At 36.1% G+C, this 19,766-nt stretch overlaps 1 pseudogene; it reads right to left on the bottom strand.

Moving 5' to 3' along the window:
- Positions 1-2,082: 2,082 nt before the first annotated feature.
- On the bottom strand, positions 2,083-6,352 carry LOC110295878 (transmembrane protein 64-like; annotated as a pseudogene).
- Positions 6,353-19,766: the final 13,414 nt, after the last annotated feature.

Raw genomic sequence — 19,766 nt, 5'->3', positions numbered from 1 at the left:
TGTTCATAGAAGGTCTATTCACAATACAAAGATATTGGAAATCAAACCTAGAGGTTCCTCAACCAAATAATGGTTAATGAAAATATGGGACATTTACACAATGGAGTATTACACAGCTGTTAAAAAAATAGTGGCATCATAAAATTTGCAGGCAAATGGATGGAACTAAAGAAAAAAAAATCTTCCCAGTGAAGCAACCCACACCCAGAAACACAAACATACCATGTACTCACTTGTAAAAGAATAATCACTGCAGAATCTACAGACCCTGTGAGAGTAAGTAATAAAGAGGGCACTAGGAGGACACATTGATCTCCCTAGGAAGGGATATTGATGTTGCATGTGCACATGTGCATTGGGGACAGGTTAGGTTGGAAACAGAAAGGATCAAATGAAGAAGTAAAGGGTGGAAGGGGAGAGTATGTGGAGAGAAAACTGGAATTGGGAGGCATTTGTGAAGCAATATGGAACCCCAATTCTTTTTTTTAAATTAGGTATTTTCCTCATTTACATTTCCAATGCTATCCCAAAAGTCCCCCATACCCTCCTCCAAACCCCCCTACCCACCCACTCCCACTTTTTGGCCCTTGGCCTTCCCCTGTACTGGGGCATATAAAGTTTGCAAGTCCAATGGGCCTCTCTTTTCCAGTGATGGCCGACTAGTACTAGAGAAATCTACTTGCAAATGATTACTTTGTGTGTCAGCAGTAACTGGGTCAACTCAACTGCAAGGAAAAGGCAGCAGAGAGTTCTGATAGGTTGCAACAGTCATAGAAAAATGAAGTACTTAACAGGAAATATTACCATGTCACTACAATCTTATTTGTAACAAACAAAATCAACTAATCATAAAATTTGCAATTCAATCATTTTAAAAATAAATTCAATAAATACATGTACACCATATTAATCATGTTGGATTATGCTAAGTCCTAGTCTAAGTGCTGTTAGTAAGCATATATGTTTCAAGAAAAAAGAATTAAGATAACTTCTCCTTTCAGAATTCCTGAGTATCATCAGGGAAAAGGAATAACAAAGAGTTAAACAAAACAACAATAATACAGAAGACAGCACAAAAATAGGCTTTTAGTTTATTATCTTTGTTGTTTTAAAGCAGATGACTATGGGGACAGATACATAAGTACTTCAATAAAACTATAAACATGATTTTAAAGCATGTTTCTTTTTAACAAGGTGTTTTGACTAAATAAGGCTACCGGAATGACAATGTCAGACATAGTAAATCCACCATCTTATAGGTATAATATGTTTATTTCAAAGACTAATTATTAATATGAAAAAGGAAAACGGTTTGGTAAATGTGCTATTGTATAGCAATTTGATGAGGTCTAAAGGGTGAAACCAGTATCATCAAAGAATGTGGGTTCTCCTTGTGAGCCACCTGCTAACTAATTTCCCTTTCACTTTGCATGTTACATAGTGAAAACAGAAAAATCTTAAGAGCACTTCAGTTCCACAATGGTGGATTTAAGCTTCTAAAGAAAGCTGTAAATGGCTCACAATTACATAATGCTTGATAATATACATTCAACCAAAGTATATCTATTTTTTTACAAGCAGGAAAAAAATGAAGATAATTTTCTGCTTAAAACAAACAAAAAAACAGTAAACAAAACAACAGGGTTTATCCCTTCTGGACAGACTGCCTAAGCAAAGAACAACCAACAATAATCCATTTAGAATTGCATGCTTTTACTCAACTTTTAAGACCGATGCACACAGCTATTCATGGGCTTTATAAATAATGATACTAAACAGAAAAAGATCATGTGGGTTCCTTCTCTGTTCATAAATCCCAGCAATAAAATAATTCAAAACCACTAAAGTACACACCTATACATCATTTCAAGTATAACAAGGAACATTCAAAGCTGCATTTACATTTATATTTACATTTCCACTACAGACCCAGAAAATGTCGCTTGCTTTTAGAAAAGTGTGCAATATAAAAACTAGTGAGTTTTGTTTGTCCCATAATACAACAGTACTTGTCTCTGCTTCTAGGACATTGACTCCAGGCCTGGCCAGCAAACTAGGATCTCAAAAACCACAGTTTGTAAATCATACAATATTGATTCCACCTCTAGAAAATGTGAGGGTCATCTTGTTATAGAAGAGCCACTGAGATTTGGTTGATTGCCTTTAACCAGAGCTTTTCAGTTCCTTCTCACAAGCTATGATAGGAGCTATGTGTGCTGCTATCCACTTGAGTGTGATGAACTACATAAAACATGAGGTCTATGCTTATAACAATCTGTAAACAAAAGGCAGAATATCCACTAACACTGTTCTGCAATGACATCCTCTGTTTTCCGTAGTGTGTTACTACCAAAATAAGAATTCAGAAGCTGAGTCAGAAGCAGTCCAAGTCAAGATGCCATCAGATAGTTGGGTAAGAACATCAGTAGTAGAAAACAACTCATTCTGAAGCCCATAAAGCATAGGAATCAGCTGGGCCAGCGCCCCCACTTTCAGACCATTTCCTCCCTCTATGATGTCAATGATAGCACTCATTTTGTAGCTGCTTTGGATCCTGGAAGCTACTTGTAGACCATATGAGAGATGAATTTTCCATTGAGGAAGCCCAGCACCATGAGCCCCATGCCTAGCATGAAGATGTACAGGTATCCAGCTACCACATTAATTACAATGTAGCCCCAGCAAGAGAGGAAGGAGACCATGATGAAGCCCATGACAAAGAACAGGACACTGAGCAGCTGAGCAGCAATTCCAGGCTCTCCACTCAGAGCAGAAAGGTACTGCAGGTAGCAGCAGGCCAGGGCCAGGGAAGCAAGCACAGAGGTGGCAGCATGTACACCAGAACTAGGCTCCAGCACCAATAGGTGCTACAGAGGCAGCAGCAATGCCAGTTTTTCACCTCTGCAACCAGACCACCTGTCTGCTGGCACTCCCAGAACAACCATCATTGCCCCAGCCAGCAAGTCCATGGCTGCAGGCAGACCTTGGCATTCCAGGCAGGAGCTGAGCAGTAGCATGGTGCCTTAATAGAATTCGATTACTTACCATAATCCTTTATGTTCCTTCCTTCCACCCCTTCTAGGTCCCATCCCTTAGAACACACCACCAAGGTTCTCTCTATTAATATATATTTGATGTGTTAAAAATGTTATTTGTGGCTATGTGTATAAAATACACACTCAGAGGAATGATTCTAAAAGTAGAGTCTAAAACAAAAATCTACCTATTTTGAGAATGATCAACGGCAAAATTGTCCTTTATACTTAGTATTTGAAATAAAAATTATTCACTTAAATATTATGAAAGATATTATCTTTCATAAATTTTATTATCAATTATGTACAAGTGTATACAAATAAATTATGGTAAGACTTAGAGATGAGCAATGTATTGTATTTTTATCTCACGTCTCATCAAAGACCATATTCATACTATGAAGAATAGTTAAAGATTATGGAGATTCACCTTTCTACAGCTAATGAGTATGCTCTCTGAGTCTATGAATGCATCAAACATTGCTTTAGGAATAAAATATGTATCAAAAATATTCATCCAGTACTTTAGAGAGTGATGAATGTCCCTGATTTTCAAACTCAAGTTGATGTTAAAAATGATCATTTCTCGTGTTTGCATTTCTTTGCACTTCTGAGAAGCAGCTGATGCCATAAGCAGAAATGCTAATATTCTATGAGAACAGCTGTTGTTACAGTATTTCCCAGGACTAGCCGCTTGTTGGAAGATTAAATCTTGCTATAAGGATCCCATTTTATCTTAGAATTCTCTCAATTTCACAAACTCAGAAATTTTGAGTAGGTGAAATGAAATTGTGACAAGCAACCTCAGCTTGCCTATGTCTCTGAACTTAAAAAAAAATCCTTTGAATTCTCTGGTCTGTTATATACCTCCATTAATAGTGAGTTAACATTATGCTCTATAGTGGAAGTCATGAAGATATCTAATATGCAGAATATAATAATTTTAAAAATCCAAAATTGAAAAAAAATCATAGTAGAGGAAATCACCCCAGTCCTTACTATTGTTAAAGTTCTGACTTACTTTTGATGATGTATATATTATTCAAGCACATTTGACATCCTATGATGATTGAGAGTTTTGCAGGATATTATAGCTTGGGTTGGAATTTGTGTTCTCTTTGGGTATTCATGACCTCTGTCCAGGCTCTTCTGGCTTTTAGGTTCTCTGTTGAGAAATCTGGTATAATTTGTATAGGTCTGCCTTTATATGTTACTTGGCCCTTTTCCATTATAGCTTTTAATATTCTTTCTTTGTTGTGGGCATTCATTGTTTTGATTATTATGTGAAGAGAAGATTTTCTTTTGTGGTCCAATCTATTTGGTGTTCTATAGGCTTCCTGGATATTTATGGCCACCTATTTCTCTAGGTTGGGGAAGTTTTCATCTATGATTTTCTTAAAGATGTTTTAGGGCCCTTTGAGCTGATCTCTCTCTTCTATTCTTATTATTTTTAGGTTTGGTCATTTCAATGTGTCCTGGATTTCCTGAATGATTTGGGTAAGGAGTTTGTTGTTGTTGTTTTGAATTTTCTTAGACTGTTGTGTCAATCTTTTCTATGTTATCTTCGACCAGAGATTCTCTTTTCTATCTCTTGTATTCTGTTGGTGATGCTTACATCTGTAATACCTGACCTCTTTCCTAGGTTTTCCATTTCCAGAGTTGCCTCCATTTTTTATTTCTTTGTTATTTCTACTTCTACTTTTAGGTCTTGGACAGTCTTATTCAATTCTTTCACCTGTTTGATTGTGTTTTCCTATACTTATTTAAGGGACTTATATTTCCTTCTTCTTCTTCTTTTTGGTTTTTCGAGACAGAGTTTCTCTGTATAGCTTTGGCTGTCCTGGAACTCACTCTGTAGGCCAGGCTGACCTCGAACTCAGAAATTTGCCTACCTCTGCCTCCCAAGTGCTGGGATTAAAAGTGTGTGCCACTACACCTGGCTGTATGTTTCTTCTTTACTGGCTTCTACCTGTTTACCTGTGTTTTTCTATATTTCTTTCAGTAAGTTATTTATATGCTCCTTAAAGGACTCTATTATCTTCATGAGATAAGATTTTAGGTCAGCATCTTGATTTTCAGGTGTACTGGTATACTCAAGGCTTACCATAGTGGGAGAACTGGGTTCTGATTATGCCTGAGTATATTGACTTTTGTTGTTTATGTTCTTATTCTTGCCTCTTGCCATCTGGTTATCCCTGGTGTTTTCTGGACTGGGTGTCACTGTCTGGAGCCTGCCTCCTCTTTTGTCCCGGGATTTCTTCAGGTCTCCTGGTAGGCCTTTGGCCCTGGCTGTGGCAGACCTCCTGACAGGATTTCGGACTGTGGAGTCTTCAGAGGGGAAGAAAAGCTGCTAATTTCTAACCTTGGATACATCAGATCTCCTGAGCATCTTTAAGATTGTTGAGAACAATTAAGCTGTTGCCCTGTGTGTAGCTGTCCCCAGTATTGCAGTAAATCTCCAACCCAAATATGCCCCAGCAATGAAAACACAACTCAATTACTATGAATGCAAGCTGCTTAACTAGATTGAGCAGATCTACCACTACACTACCATCTTCTTCATCTATGAGACCCCTTAGAACTTGCAGTTTCTCCAGGCTACATGCTTCTGTTCCACTTTCCTTTCACTTCTTCCTCCATAGCCCTCTCTCTCCCCCTTCCTCCTCCTTCTCTCTCCCTGTTTTCAGCTCCATGTTCCCTTTTTCCGCCCAATTACTGGCTCTAGCCTTTATTTTACAAATTAAGGTGGGAAGAAGGTTTACAGGAAATTACCTGAGAGCTGACTAATTCCTTGTTCACAATCCCTCACTGAAGAACAGGATTAGTATCAAATTACAAATAACCCCAGAGCTATCTGCAACACCCCAGGGAGTCCTATGGACTGTAGTTTCTGTTTTCACTGTGCGCTGTAGGACTCCTGTGAGGCTTTCAGTCTGTTCCTTCAGTTGCCCTGCATGCTGAGCAGTACCCAGGAGTTCTTCAGAAGGTGGTGCCAGTTTCTCAGTTGTCCTGCATGCAACTGAACACCTGAGATGCCTTCAGGCTGTAGTGTCTTCAGGCAAGCAAACTTATGGTTGGTCAGATACCCTGTGTGCAGTGGAACTCATGGGATGCGTTCAGGCTGTTGTGTCTTCAGGGTAGCTGACTAGTTGGCAGTCTGCCTTGGGAGACAGCTCCAGCCAAAAGGGGAGTAAAATTGAGGGATGATTAGTTCCGAGTCCACTCAGCTCCCAGTGGTGACTTTGGGCCTTCAGGAGGGTGCTTACCAGTTTTCCTGTGTACAGTGGAATTCCTGGGAGGCCTTCAGGCTGTGACATCTTCAGGGGAGCAGCTGTGATCTGCTCTTTGATTTTGATTTTATAGGAGATTTCAATAAAGAAACTAAATGAATCTCAGAAGTGACTTTGAATTTTGGACTTTAAAATATTGAGACTGTGATGGCCTATGGTGACTTTTGAGTTGGACTAAATGTATTTTGCATTATGCTATAGACTGGTAAGTTCCCCATAGAATCATGTGCTTGATCAAGCTTATGGATGGAAGCCTATAATACTCAATGATGTGGCCTTGTTGGAAGAATTATATTGGGTTAGGATTAGGATTTAAGATCAGGGTCAGGGTCAGGTTAGGGTTAGATTAAGTTTAGGGTTAGGGTCAGGGTCAGAGTTAGGGTTCTTCTTAGGGCTGATTCCACTCCCTGTTAACAACTTTTCTCAGTATCACACAGTTCTGCTATCGCTAACTTCTTGGGATATCTAAGGCAACTTCAACTTTAAAGTTTCTTGTTCTCATAAATTAAGATCCTACCTGATCATCTTTGCTTTTAAAAGCCCTTGGGCCATTTATCCAGCTCTGTTCTCTGTAGTACTTTAGCTCTCTTTGACTCCACTGCTGCTGCTGTCTTGGTGGTCATCTCATGACACTGATGTCTCCAATATTCTGGGGTCTTCTTCTGCAATTAGTCTTTACTAAAAGCCTCTTATAGGCTCTCTTCATGATCTCAATTTTTTTTTTAATGGCTTCTTCAGTTCTGGGCCATCAACTTCTGCACCTTCACCAATGACAATTTTGGCCTTTCATAATGCCAAGCCTCATCTGTTCCCCATGTTCCCTTTATGCCTTCAAAACAAATACCACCTGGGTTATTCTTGCATATTTCCAAGTCCAGGTGCAGCCATCGTGTCTCTCTCTGGAACATAGCTTCCTTGTGCATTCAGAAAACACTTCCCAGAGGTTTTCACCTCAGTGATTTTCATCTCTTCTTAATTACCACTAATTTCTCAGTTCCAGCTAACCAATATCAATTGTTCCTGTAGCTCCTTCTTCTTTTAAGTTGATAACTAGAGCTACATCGCAGAAACTGTTGAGTTCTGCTACTTGCTGAGGCTGGAACATGGCCCTCTTGTTCTATTATACTATTACCAGCTTTCTGTTTTCCAACATTCACTACCTAAGCATCTTTTTCCCTGGAACTTGCTCTGTACCAGGCTAAACTTGAATTCATAGATCTCCTCCTTCTCTCTCTCTCTCTCTCTCTCTTGGGATTAAAACTGTGTATCACCACATCTGGACCTGAGTTTTTCTTCAATTCTTTTTCACAAAATCACGATCAAGGTCTTGATCACAGGTATGCCCTCTATTTCTGGATTGTAGTTTGTTCCTGATACAGTCAAATAGACAATTAAGAATAAACATCACAATCCATTCCTTGTCAATTTGACAATCAATCTTATCTCCTTATGTCCAAATGAAAACAATAACCAGGTCATAACAGTGCCTAATATGCCTAACATAGTTACTATACCTCATTCAACTGCAAATGAGTAAACAATAAACATAGCTAGATGGAGTTCACCCTGAGGCCACCATCCCCTTAATCCAACCCGTTTATTTCCTTGAACACAGGATTTAGCTTTATTCTACTTCCTCATGCCCCTCTATTACTTAAACCATACCTTGTATTTATTTCCATTCTAAGTTTGCTACAATTGATCAAAATGCTCCTCATAAAAGTTAACCATAAGACAAGAAATCCTTTGTCAGTGCAATTAATTTGAATTATTTACCTTAGTTTTAAACAAATGCTTTGAACAAGCACAAAAAGAACCACTTTCTTCACCCAAATATCACAACAATGATCTCTAGGCAACTTACTAAAATGTTGTCCTCTGAAACCTCTTGAACGAAGGCCCCACCATTCAAATTACCCACAGCAGCAAGGTTTTCCAGGTTTCTACTGTAATGGTTCATAAAGCTCTAATTAAAGCATTCTACTTCTTTCCAAATTCACAAAATCCACATTCCTCCAAAAAAAAAAAAAAAGAAAGGAAAAAAAATGATCAGTCCTATCACAATATCTCGATCTCTGGTAACAACTGTGTTAATCAGGGTTCTATTGCTATGGAGAAATACCATAACCAAAGGAACTCTTATAATGGCAAACATTTAACTTGGGCTAGCTTACAGTTTCAGAATTTCAGTTCATTATCATCATGGCCTGAAGCATGGCAGCCTGCAAGTATGCATGGTGCTGGAGAAAATGCTGAGGATTCTACTTCTTTCCCTGATGGCAGTCTTCAAAACTGGGTAGAGCTTGAGCACAGGAGGCCTCAAAGCCCACCTACATAGTGATGCACTTCCACCAAATAGGCCACAACTTCTGATAGTGCCACTTCCCATGGGACAAACATATTCAAAGCAGCATACTCAGAAAATATTAACTGAATTCCTAAGATATTCATAGCTAATTTCAAAGTGTCTTGAGTACTCAGCAAAAGAGAAGAAACAAAGCAGTTAATGGGCTTCCTGAATATATCTCTTAATAGGAAGGGAGACTTCATAAACAGAAAGTAAAACAATTAAGTAATTATCTCTGCAATGATAGATGACTCAGAATGCAGAGCAGGAATTACTAGAAACTCATTAATATCAATAGATCCACAAAACAAACCTATGAATAACAGGAGGTTTCTGTCTTGTGCTCACTCAGTCCCGGAGCAGATCACAAGTTTCCACTGAATTGAAGCCAGGCTTCAGCTGCAAGCACTCTCTCAAAGCTCAGTGTACCCAGAGAGCCCGCTGTCAAATACTATTTTAATACTCTTGTTTTTTGAGTGTACTGAAAGCTTCAAAATTATTTTATTAGCATACAAAACAGTCACTTTTATTTCATTTCAACTGTATAGTTTCAAAGATGATTTACATTTGCTCCCATGCCCAGTGTAAAAGAGAGTTCCCTCTTGACTGCATGCCCCCATGCCTCTGCTTATTCCTAAATATTCTTTTCTTTCTTTATTTTTTAAAATAATTTTTGGTAATTTTGGTATTGCTGTCATCAAGTGCCTTACAGAATCTATTTAAAGGAAAGAATGACAGGGAAGCTCCATCAAAGATAGTGAGTGAGACAGACCTATCCACAGGGAAGTGGGGGAGGAGGGGGAAGGGAAAACAGGGTCAGAGAAAGAAGGGTAGTATTTAAACATTAAAAGGCCTGCACTTAGTGACATGTGTTCTTCAATCAGGACTTTGCTTAAAGGTGTAACCACCTTTAGAAACAGTGTCAACAGGTTGAAAATTAGCTGTCACAAAATGAAACTTGGGGGAAAACATTCTAGGGTCAGAACATTATTGTTATTAATTCAAGACATAAATGTAGTTTCTACATGCCTTCTAAATACTTATATTAAGTTGAAGGTATTGCCTTAAATACAGGCCATACTAGAATTATCTCATTTTAAAGTTCAAATACATTATTAAAAATTTATAATTCATAAAACTAAAAAAAATTTATTAACTTTTAGGTAATTTCATTTCAAAATAACATTGACTTCTACTATGAGTCAAACAAATTGCACATAGATATTAGAAATATTTTTTAAAGGAATTAACTTTGTACTTTGGGTATTCTTTTTTTTTTTATTACGTATTTTCCTCAATTACATTTCCAATGCTATCCCAAAAGTCCCCCATACCCTCCTCCACACTTCCCTACCCACCCATTCCCATTTTTTTTGGCCCTGGCAATTCCTAGGCAAATGGATGGACCTGGAGGGCATCATCCTGAGTGAGGTAACACAATCACAAAGGAACTCACACAATATGTACTCACTGATAAGTGGATATTAGCCCAAAACTTAGGATACCCAAGATATAAGATACAATTTGCTAAACGCATGAAACTCAAGAAGAATGAAGACCAAAATGTGGACACTGTGCCCCTTCTTAGAATTGGGAACAAAACACCAATGGAAGGAGTTACAGAGACAAAGTTTGGAGCTGTGACGAAAGGATGGACCATCTAGAGACTGCCATATCCAGGGATCCATCCCATGATCAGCTTCCAAACGCTGACACCATTGCATACACTAGTTTGGGTATTCTAATTCCTATAAAAAACAGTTTTCTTCTATAAAGCAGCCCCTGTAAGTTGCTCATGTTCAGTCAGATGTGTTCACTGCACATGTGTAAGGATAATACTGAGTAGACTCATATAAGTGGTGAAAAAACTACATGATGTTAGAAATTTGGGCATGGAGTAAGCACACTATAATAAAAGTACATTGTATTTATGTAAGAAATTCTAAAGTAACATATTTTATTTTATTTTTCAAAGTGCAGTCACTTTTGGGGAAAATATTGTAGAAGTCACAATTACTCAGCATACTATAACTTTCAATCCTGATTTCTCCCCTATGTATAAAATGTCTAAATTAAAATAAATGAAAGTCTAAAATAGTTTACAGTTTATAATTACTCATAAATATGTTGTGAGTAGGAGGGAGCTGTATTATACAAAAACCTTCAGTAACATAAAATAACTTTTTTTGAGGAAATGCATAATCATGGCTGCAGCTAGCAAGTGTTCATGAAGGGTAAAAATTAATGTTTGACTGATATCAAAATTGGACAATAGGTATAGTTGGATAAACAGAGACAATAACTACTTTAAAGTAGTGTATGAAAAACATCTAATCTGAGTGTGATTCTCAGTATGTACATGAAAACATGACTAAAAGAAAGATATGTGGGTTTTGTTCCAACAATGATCAATCGATATTAGGTAAGTTTGTACTTACTGGTAGTAATTAGGAGGGAAAACCTTGTTAAAGTTTTTCATAGTACTGTGTTTCTCAACTTCTTACATAACACACAACTCTTTTGTGTATAATAATCTAATGTGTTAGCTCCAGAGAAATGACAACTCTAGAAATTCTTAAATTAAAATAAGGTGTGGATGTGCTCACATTATCTCTGGTATTGATTTATTTCTGTCATACATTAGAATACTTATCAGAAATTCAAAATATACAATGAATATTGCACCAAAATTATACCAAGATGTTTTTACCTCAATGAAAATAAGGCTTAAAGAGGAATTCCATACCTTTTCTGTAATTTTTGAAACAAATTAACAGTTAAATAATAGTAACAGAGCTGAAGGAATCTGCAACCCTATAGGAGGAACAACAATATGACCCCCGGAGCTTGTGTCTCTAGCTGCATATGTAGCAGAAGATGGCCTAATCAGCCATCATTAGGAGGAGAGGCCCTTGGTCTTGCAAAGATTATATGCCCCAAAACAGGGGAATGCCAGGGCCAGAAAGTGGGAATGGGTGGGTTGGGGAACAGGGTTGGGGGAGTGTATAAGGGACTTTCAGGATAGCATTTGAATTGTAAATGAAGAAAGTATCCAATAAAAATAGTTTAAATTAAAAAAAAAAGAAAAACAAAATAGAGCTCTGATCCTAATAATGTTTGAATTCTATTAAATCTTCTTTTGTTTTGAACTTGTAAAAAAAAATAAATATATTTTGTGTTGTTGGATATATAAAAAAATAAGTAAAAAAATGAGAAGCTGAAAAAAAGGTGAATGAGTTTATCTGGTGCAATATTCTTCCACTTATATCTCTATTAAATGTTGGAGAAGATAATACAGTAATTGTGTGAAAATTGGCATTCAAATTTGATTGCTTCCTATCTGTCTCTGCAATTATTCACATAAAGCTGTTTATTTACAAAAATAATCAGTGTCTTTCTAGTGATCCATTCCATTGTTTCAGCTAAACTTTTCTTCTCTTTCTAAAGTTTGTAACCATGTAAATCACATCTCTAAACTTGGCAGGCCATTCAATGCCAATGTTAGCCTTCTGTACATTATGGAGTTAAACCACATGAGACAATATACTGAAAGAGAACAGAAGTTGGTTTGGGCTTACAGATGGATGTATCTGTCTACAGTTGGATTACCCCATTGCTTTTGGATATGACAAAGCAGTACATGATGAAGGGCTGTGTTGAGAAAGAAACCTGCTCACCTGAGGAACAAATAATGGAAAGGAGAGACTTTCTTAGTCACCATAGAAGGAAGGATACTAAGTTTCTAAAACTTACTATCAGGTTCCAAGTTAAACAGTTTAATAATCTCTTCCCACATTGTACATCTGAAGAAAAAGGTTTTATATCAAGTAACTTCTGAGGACAACACAGATCAAGAATATAGGGGTCCCACATTTATTTATTCATTTAAATAGTCACATACATATTTCAATAATCTTATTCTCAGGACTAAACATAACATTGTTTTTGCAAGCATGTAGCAATATATTTAAAATATCTAATATCTTTAATATCTTAATTAAATATTTAGGAATAGTTTCTTATATTTTAAACAAAATACTATTCCAGTTCTATTGAAATTCAATTAAGACTTTCATAGCTTTGGTATAAGCAACTGTCTTCTATGAATAAACAAATTAATTTCAAAGTTTAATGACATGTAAAAATAAAATTTGCAATTTAATACAAATACAAGAGCATTATTTTTATACTACCTTCAAAAAAAATGCAACAGTCCAGTCAAATAAATCTGTGGGTAAGAATTCTTGTAGAAAGGCTGACAACCTGAGTTCAATTTCCGAATCCATATTTTAGGAAGAAATAACCAGCTCCTGTAACTATTCCCCTTACTTCTTAAATGCATGCTTTGTTACACATGATCCTTCCTTTATACATGATAAATATATATATATGTATACATACATATAAGTAATATAAATACAAACTTGCTTTTAAAAGAAAATGAAAACATAGTAAAATAAATATATTTTTTTACAAACACAGATAACACAATACTTGGGAGATGCTAGATGATCATAAGGTCTTGGCTATGGAATGAATGAGATTACCTGTGGAATATACTTGATACACTGTCTCATACAATAAAATGGAAGAAGTTACAATTAAAAACATACAAGAACATTAATCTATACTGTTTAAACATTTTAAAATCTATTTACTTGTGAAAGTGTATTAGCCAGCAGATCTTGAAAACAAAATAGCTTACAGCATTTTCAAATGAGCATCCCCATGTATGCTTTTCATTATATAGAGAAAACAACATAAAAAATATCCTATCGCCATCTATTTCTGTACATCAAAATGATATGTCTCAATACATTTCAATAATATTCCAGATAACCACTATGTCAATGATTTTCCCTTGTAGAGCCTTGATCTTTCCTTATATTTGTTGCATGAACACTTGTTCCATAGTTTTCGAGTATTTTAGCTCATTGGTTTTCAACCTGTGAGATGTGGAGCCTTTGAGGGTCACTTATAAGGTATTTTGCATACCAGAAAGTTACATCATGATTAATAACAGTAGCAAAATCACAGTTATGAGGTAGCAAAAAAAAATTATGTTTTGGGGTTACTACAACATGAGAAACTGAATTTAACGGTTGAGAATCCCTGATCTAGAAAGTTCTTTTTCAGATCATAATGTTATGTCATGACATGGCATTAAAAGTTTGTTTGCATATTTGCATATTCTTCTCTCATAAAATACATAGTGTCTGCAGATATACCTTCCTACATATCTCCTACTTCTGTTCACATCCAATAACATGTCACTTCTTCCTCAGATCCACTCCTCCTTCCGAACAGAGCATACCTGCCAAGGACAATAACTGAGCACAGCCTAACAATGTAAAATAAGACTAGGCAAATACCATCACCTGATGGCCGGAAAAATTAACAAAATAGTATGAAAAGGGTCCTAAGAATAGGCAAAAACATCAGACATGCCCACTCCAAGTGTTATGAATTCCACAAAAAATTCAAAGACAAGCATTCACTTTCTGTAATGATATGTAAGAGAAATGTTTGACACTTTGTTAGGATTTATTATCCTAGAGAGAAAAATCAGTGCATCAATCAAACTGTTTGTTTGGGAAAAGGACTTAGTGCAGACCCATGAAGGCTCCATGATTGGTACTTCTGTCTATGTGAGTAGCTACATTCTCTGCTCAGTTGATTTTGTGGGTCATGTTCTCCTGATTTCTCGATGTCTCTGGCTCCTACAGTTCTTCCACCTAAGTCTTTAAAGACTAGGCTCACATCCAAAATGATAAGTTAAATAAGAAGCCATTTATATATGAAAGCATACCAGGAATTTATAAATAATAAGTTGAGAAAGAATATTCATTTAATCTTGTAGCAGTGGTACAATAGCTGAAGGATTACTCAGATGATACATTAATTGTACCTTGTTAACACTGGAATTCACTTTTATAATCAATTACATTTCTCATAAAAAGATAGTTCCAGGCCATCCCAGGCAAGCCAAGGCTACATAACAACATATTGTTTCAAAAACGGGAAAGGTGGTATCATTTAGGTTATGACAGTTTAACCATAAATGTATTATGGACATATTTGCCATCTCAAAAAATTAATTCTGAAGCTCAAATGTACTTTCTGTTACATGTAAAAATAGTCTGATTAAAAAATAAATGCATTTCTTAATAAAATCTGGAATATCACAAATATATTTCATAACTTCAATTTTATTTTAGGGAAGCCAAATACTCTGTCTTTTCAATAAAATATATAAAATTTGAAGTTAAAGTAGTATCCTTCAGTGGATGTAAAATGATATTGTGTATTAAACATCATTTGCATATTCAAATATGTTGAAGAAAGATGTTATTACACTGGTTTATGATGAGCTGTAAGAGATGTTTGGCTCTTTATTAGAACTGATAATTCTAGGGAAAAAAATCAGTGTGTCTACCAAACATACATATAAGTTATATGTTTCTAGGGAAAACTGTCTGTTTGGATATTGACTGTTCAAAGTGGTTCATATACTCCAGAAGCTAAGAACTCTATATGACAACACTAGTATAGTTGGTTGCATTGGCAATTAGGAGAAACAGTTTCATTTGTACTTAGTATAGACACAGTTCAGGAACATTATATTTTGTAATTTAACATAGCTTTAAAATTAAGAGATCATGACTGTTTTGCAGAGTGTATTTTTCTTGTTTAAGTATCTGCCATAGGCAACATAGTTGACTATAAATATAGTCAACGATATAATAGGTTTAGCTTAGGTCTTATGTTCTTTGTATTTAATTATATGAAATAAGTTATATCACTATTATTTCTGTAAAATATAGAACACACAAATTTCTTCAGCACAGTATCACTATGTTCAATGCTCCTATTTTGCCAGGAAATTTAATTTCAATGAAACTAATATACAGAACTTTACAGTGAAAGGTAGGATAATGCATATAGAAAGGATGTAAATTCTCTTTTTAAGCAAATTTAAAATAAGATTTGATTATGCAACTAAAGAAAAGAAAATGGATTTTATTTTTAATGTGATAAGAGAATAGCAGAATTTCTAATTTCAAAGCTTGCTATACAGTGAATGTATTTAAGCTAATGTATATATCTTTCCACATTGGTGACATTAATTATTTGTAGATATAATCATAAAGGGAAGAGTATATATGAGTGTACTCAAGTAAATAACATGCTATCAACCCCTAAATTTTGAAAAAATTATTTTAAAAAAATCACAAAATTTGTACGTATTCTGTTTATAAAATTGATGCTATAATGATGAACATGGAGATGATAAGCACACATTTGTGTGCATTTGTATGGGTACATATATATGTAAATGTATATCAGCCTAGCCTCAGCTTTCAACCCATGAGACAATCTCTGAAAACCTACTGCCACATTGATCAGGGAATAGGGTGTGTTATCTTTACGCTCCCTCTTCTCTTACAATTTTAATTGTACAGACATATTCAGAGTTTTGTAGCAGATCACATAATGTGACCTAACTTTCATCTCTGTCCTCATTCCACACACCCATATATTTTACCTAGGACCTGCAGTGACCATATCTGGTAGGTTCACTGATGCATGGCCTGACGGATAAAAAATATTAAACACAGTCTACTAAAATAAAAGAGGGTAACAACAATAATAACAACAACAAAAAACATACAACAAAACATTCAGCAGCAATGACAAGATAAAATATCAGCACCTAGAATTATGGTAATCCTAAATCCAGAGGCATAGATGCTTCAGAAAAATTATAATCAAAACTACCAAAACCAATATTTACACAAGAGTCTAGTAATCGTGCTATAGTAGAACTCAAGAAATGCAATATAGTTGAAGCTTAAGATAAGGATTTCAAGAGAGTTATTAGAAATATGGTTGAAGCTATAAATAAAGCCATTAGTGAAATCTATAAAAAGCAGAAGCAAAAGATGGGATAAAATGACCAAAGGTAATTTAGAGATGAAAGTGAAAATGGAATCACTAAATAAACCTCAAACAAGAGAAAATGGAATGACTATTTTAGAAATCTGAAATGTAAATATGGAAGAAGGCCTCACAAACAGAATACAAGAGATGGAGAAACGATTCAAAGATGAGAAAGTAGAAATGAATAACTTGATCAAAGAAAATAATAAATCTTAAAACATCTAGCCTAAAACATGCTGAAAATCTGAAACACTATGAAAATATTGAATATGTGAATAATAGATATATAGGAAGGAGATAAAAACAAGTTTAAAGCTCAAAAATATTTTAAAGATAACAAAGAAGAAAATTTTCGAACCTAAAAAAGAAGGCACATTTCAATTAAAAAACAAAAACAACAACAACAAAAAAACAAAAACAAAATAAAAACAACAACAGCAACAAATAACATGCAGAACTAAAAATGGCCTGGATCCTAAAAGAAATATCATTCCTGCCTTCTTGCTCTCACTCTGCCCTTTTGTCTACTTCCCCCTCTCTCCCCATTGCCTCTTCGCTCTCTCTGTTTGCTCATGGCAAGCCTCTACCCCTCTATTCTCTCTCTGCCTTTGCCTCTACTACCCTTTCAACTCCCCTCCCCATGCCATGAAAAAAAAAAAAAGAAAGAAAGAAAGAACTATTAGATATTTATAAAAATCTATTAGAACAAAATCTGTATTTAAGGAAAGATTTATTTATTTATTTATTTATTTATTTATTTATGTATATGAGCGCACTGTAGCTGTACAGATCGTTGTGGGTCATCATGTGGTTGCTGGAAATTGAACTCAGGACTCCCGCTAGCTTCAACCCAGAGATTTATTTATTATTATATGTAAGTACACCATAGCTGTCTTCAGACACGGCAGAAGAGGGTGTCAGATCTCATTGTGGATGGTTGTGAGTCACCATGTGGTTGATGAGATTTGAACTCAGGACCTTCTGAAAAGCATTCAGTGCTCTTAACCACTGAGCCATCTCTCCAGCCCCAAAACCTGCATTTTAAATGGAGTGTCTAAAAGTCAGAAGGGCTTAGAATGACTTTTTACAAACTCAAAAAGAACAAAGATGCTAGTCCAGACAGTTATTCCTAGCAAAACTTTCAATCACTGTAGATGAAGAAAGGAAGACATTCTTTAGTAAAATAAAATTTAGGTAGGATCTATCTACAAGTCCAGCTCCATAGAAGGTGCAAGAAGAACAAAACAAAACAAAACAAAACAACTTTCAATCTAAGTAAACCACATCCAAGAAAATACATTGGATAAATAATCACAAACAAGGAATATAACACAAACCACAAAAACAAAATAAAAGGATTCAAAAAATACTGCTCAACAATATGTCTAGAAATCAACAGTTTCAAATGTCAAGTATGAAAAGAAGACTCAGGATAACAGAAATGGACCTAACAACCAAACCAGGTAAGAAATTTCTACCTAATAAAATAGACTTAATGATCAAAATCTCATTACATGCTGACAACACATGCTGGTGAGGATGTGGAAAAAGAGGAACACTCTTCCATTGCTGGTGGGATTGCAAACTGTTGCAACCACTTTGGAAATCAACCTGGAGATTCTTCAGAAAACTGGAAATAGATCTACCTAAAGATCCAGCTATATCACTCTTGGACATATACCCAAAAGATGCCACACCATGCCAGAGGGGTAAGTTTTTTCACTATGTTCATAGGGCTTTGTTTGTGATATTTAGGGGCTTGAAATAACCCACTTGTCCCTCAACAGAAGAATGGATACAGAAAATGTGGTTCATTTACATTATGGAATACTATTCAGCTATGAAAAATGAGGACACCCTGAGTTTTGTAGGCAAATGGATGGAACTAGAACATATTATTCTGAATGAGGTAACTCAGACCAAAAAGGACATGCATGATATAAAGTCACTAATAAGTAGATATTCGCCAAAAAAAAAAAATGTACAGAATACCCAGGATACAATCCACAGAACTCAAAAAGAGTAACAAGCAAAAGTGGCCAAGGGAGGATGCCTCAATCTTACTTGGGAGGGATATGAGAACAGACACAGGAGGGGAAAGGCAGGGAAGGACCTGGAAGGAAAGGGGATAGGGAGGGAGTGGAAGAGTGGAAGATGATCAGGTATTGTTTGGGGGAACAGAACCACAGCTCTGAGGGCCAGCAGAAAGAATGGTAATGGGCAAGTTCAGGAAGTAGGAGAATGGTGGACCCTCCAGAATGTAACAGAGTCCTGGAAGGTGAGACACTCCCAGGACTCGAAGAGAGAGACCTTAGATGAAATACTGTACAGTGGAGATTGGAAACTTATAGAGCCTACATCCATCAGAAAAACAGGGAATCAAGTGAGGGATGGGATTGCCATCCCACAGCCCATTATAGTTCCTGTCTGAAAGAACTTCAGGGACAAAAATAAAGAACCTGAGGGAAATGAGGTCCAAGGACAAGCCCAAAGTGAGATCCAGCTCAAGCAGAGGACCCAAAGCCTGACACTATTACTGAGGCTATGGATTGCTCACAAAAAGAGGCTTATTATGGCTGCCCTCTGAAAGATCCAAAAAGCAGCTGAAAGAGTTAGATGCAGATAATTACACCCAACCAATGGACAGAAGCAGCTGACCCCTGTGGTTAAATTAGGGAAATGCTGGAAGAAGTTGAGGGGGAATGTGACCCTATAGGTGGACCAGCAGTCTCAATTAAACTAGAACCCTGAGATCTCTCAGACACTGGACCACCAACCAGGAGGCATACACCAACTAATATGAGGCCCCCAACACATATATAGCAAAGGACTGCTGTGTCTGGGTTCAGTCAGAGAATATGCAACTAACCCTAAAGAGACAGAGGATACAAGACAGGGGGAGGTCTGGTGGAGTGGGTACATCCTCGTGGTGATGGGGGAAGGAGGTATGGAATCCAAAACAGTCAGAGCATGGGCCATGAGGAGGATAAAATCTGAAGTGAAAAAAAAATTAAAATAAAATTAAAAATACACAAAACTAATCAGAGACCATAAGGAAGATAATGAAGAATATTATATAGAGATTAAAGAAAAATTCACCAAAGAGATTTTGCAGTTCTAAATACCTATGTACCAAACAGAAGTCTCCAAAGT

This window comes from Mus caroli, unplaced genomic scaffold (genome assembly GCF_978045245.1).
Source record: "Mus caroli unplaced genomic scaffold, Mus_caroli_1 scaffold_1, whole genome shotgun sequence".
NCBI lineage: Eukaryota > Metazoa > Chordata > Mammalia > Rodentia > Muridae > Mus > Mus caroli.
Note: the sequence above shows the minus strand (reverse complement) of the source record. Positions and strands in the feature narration are given on the sequence as shown.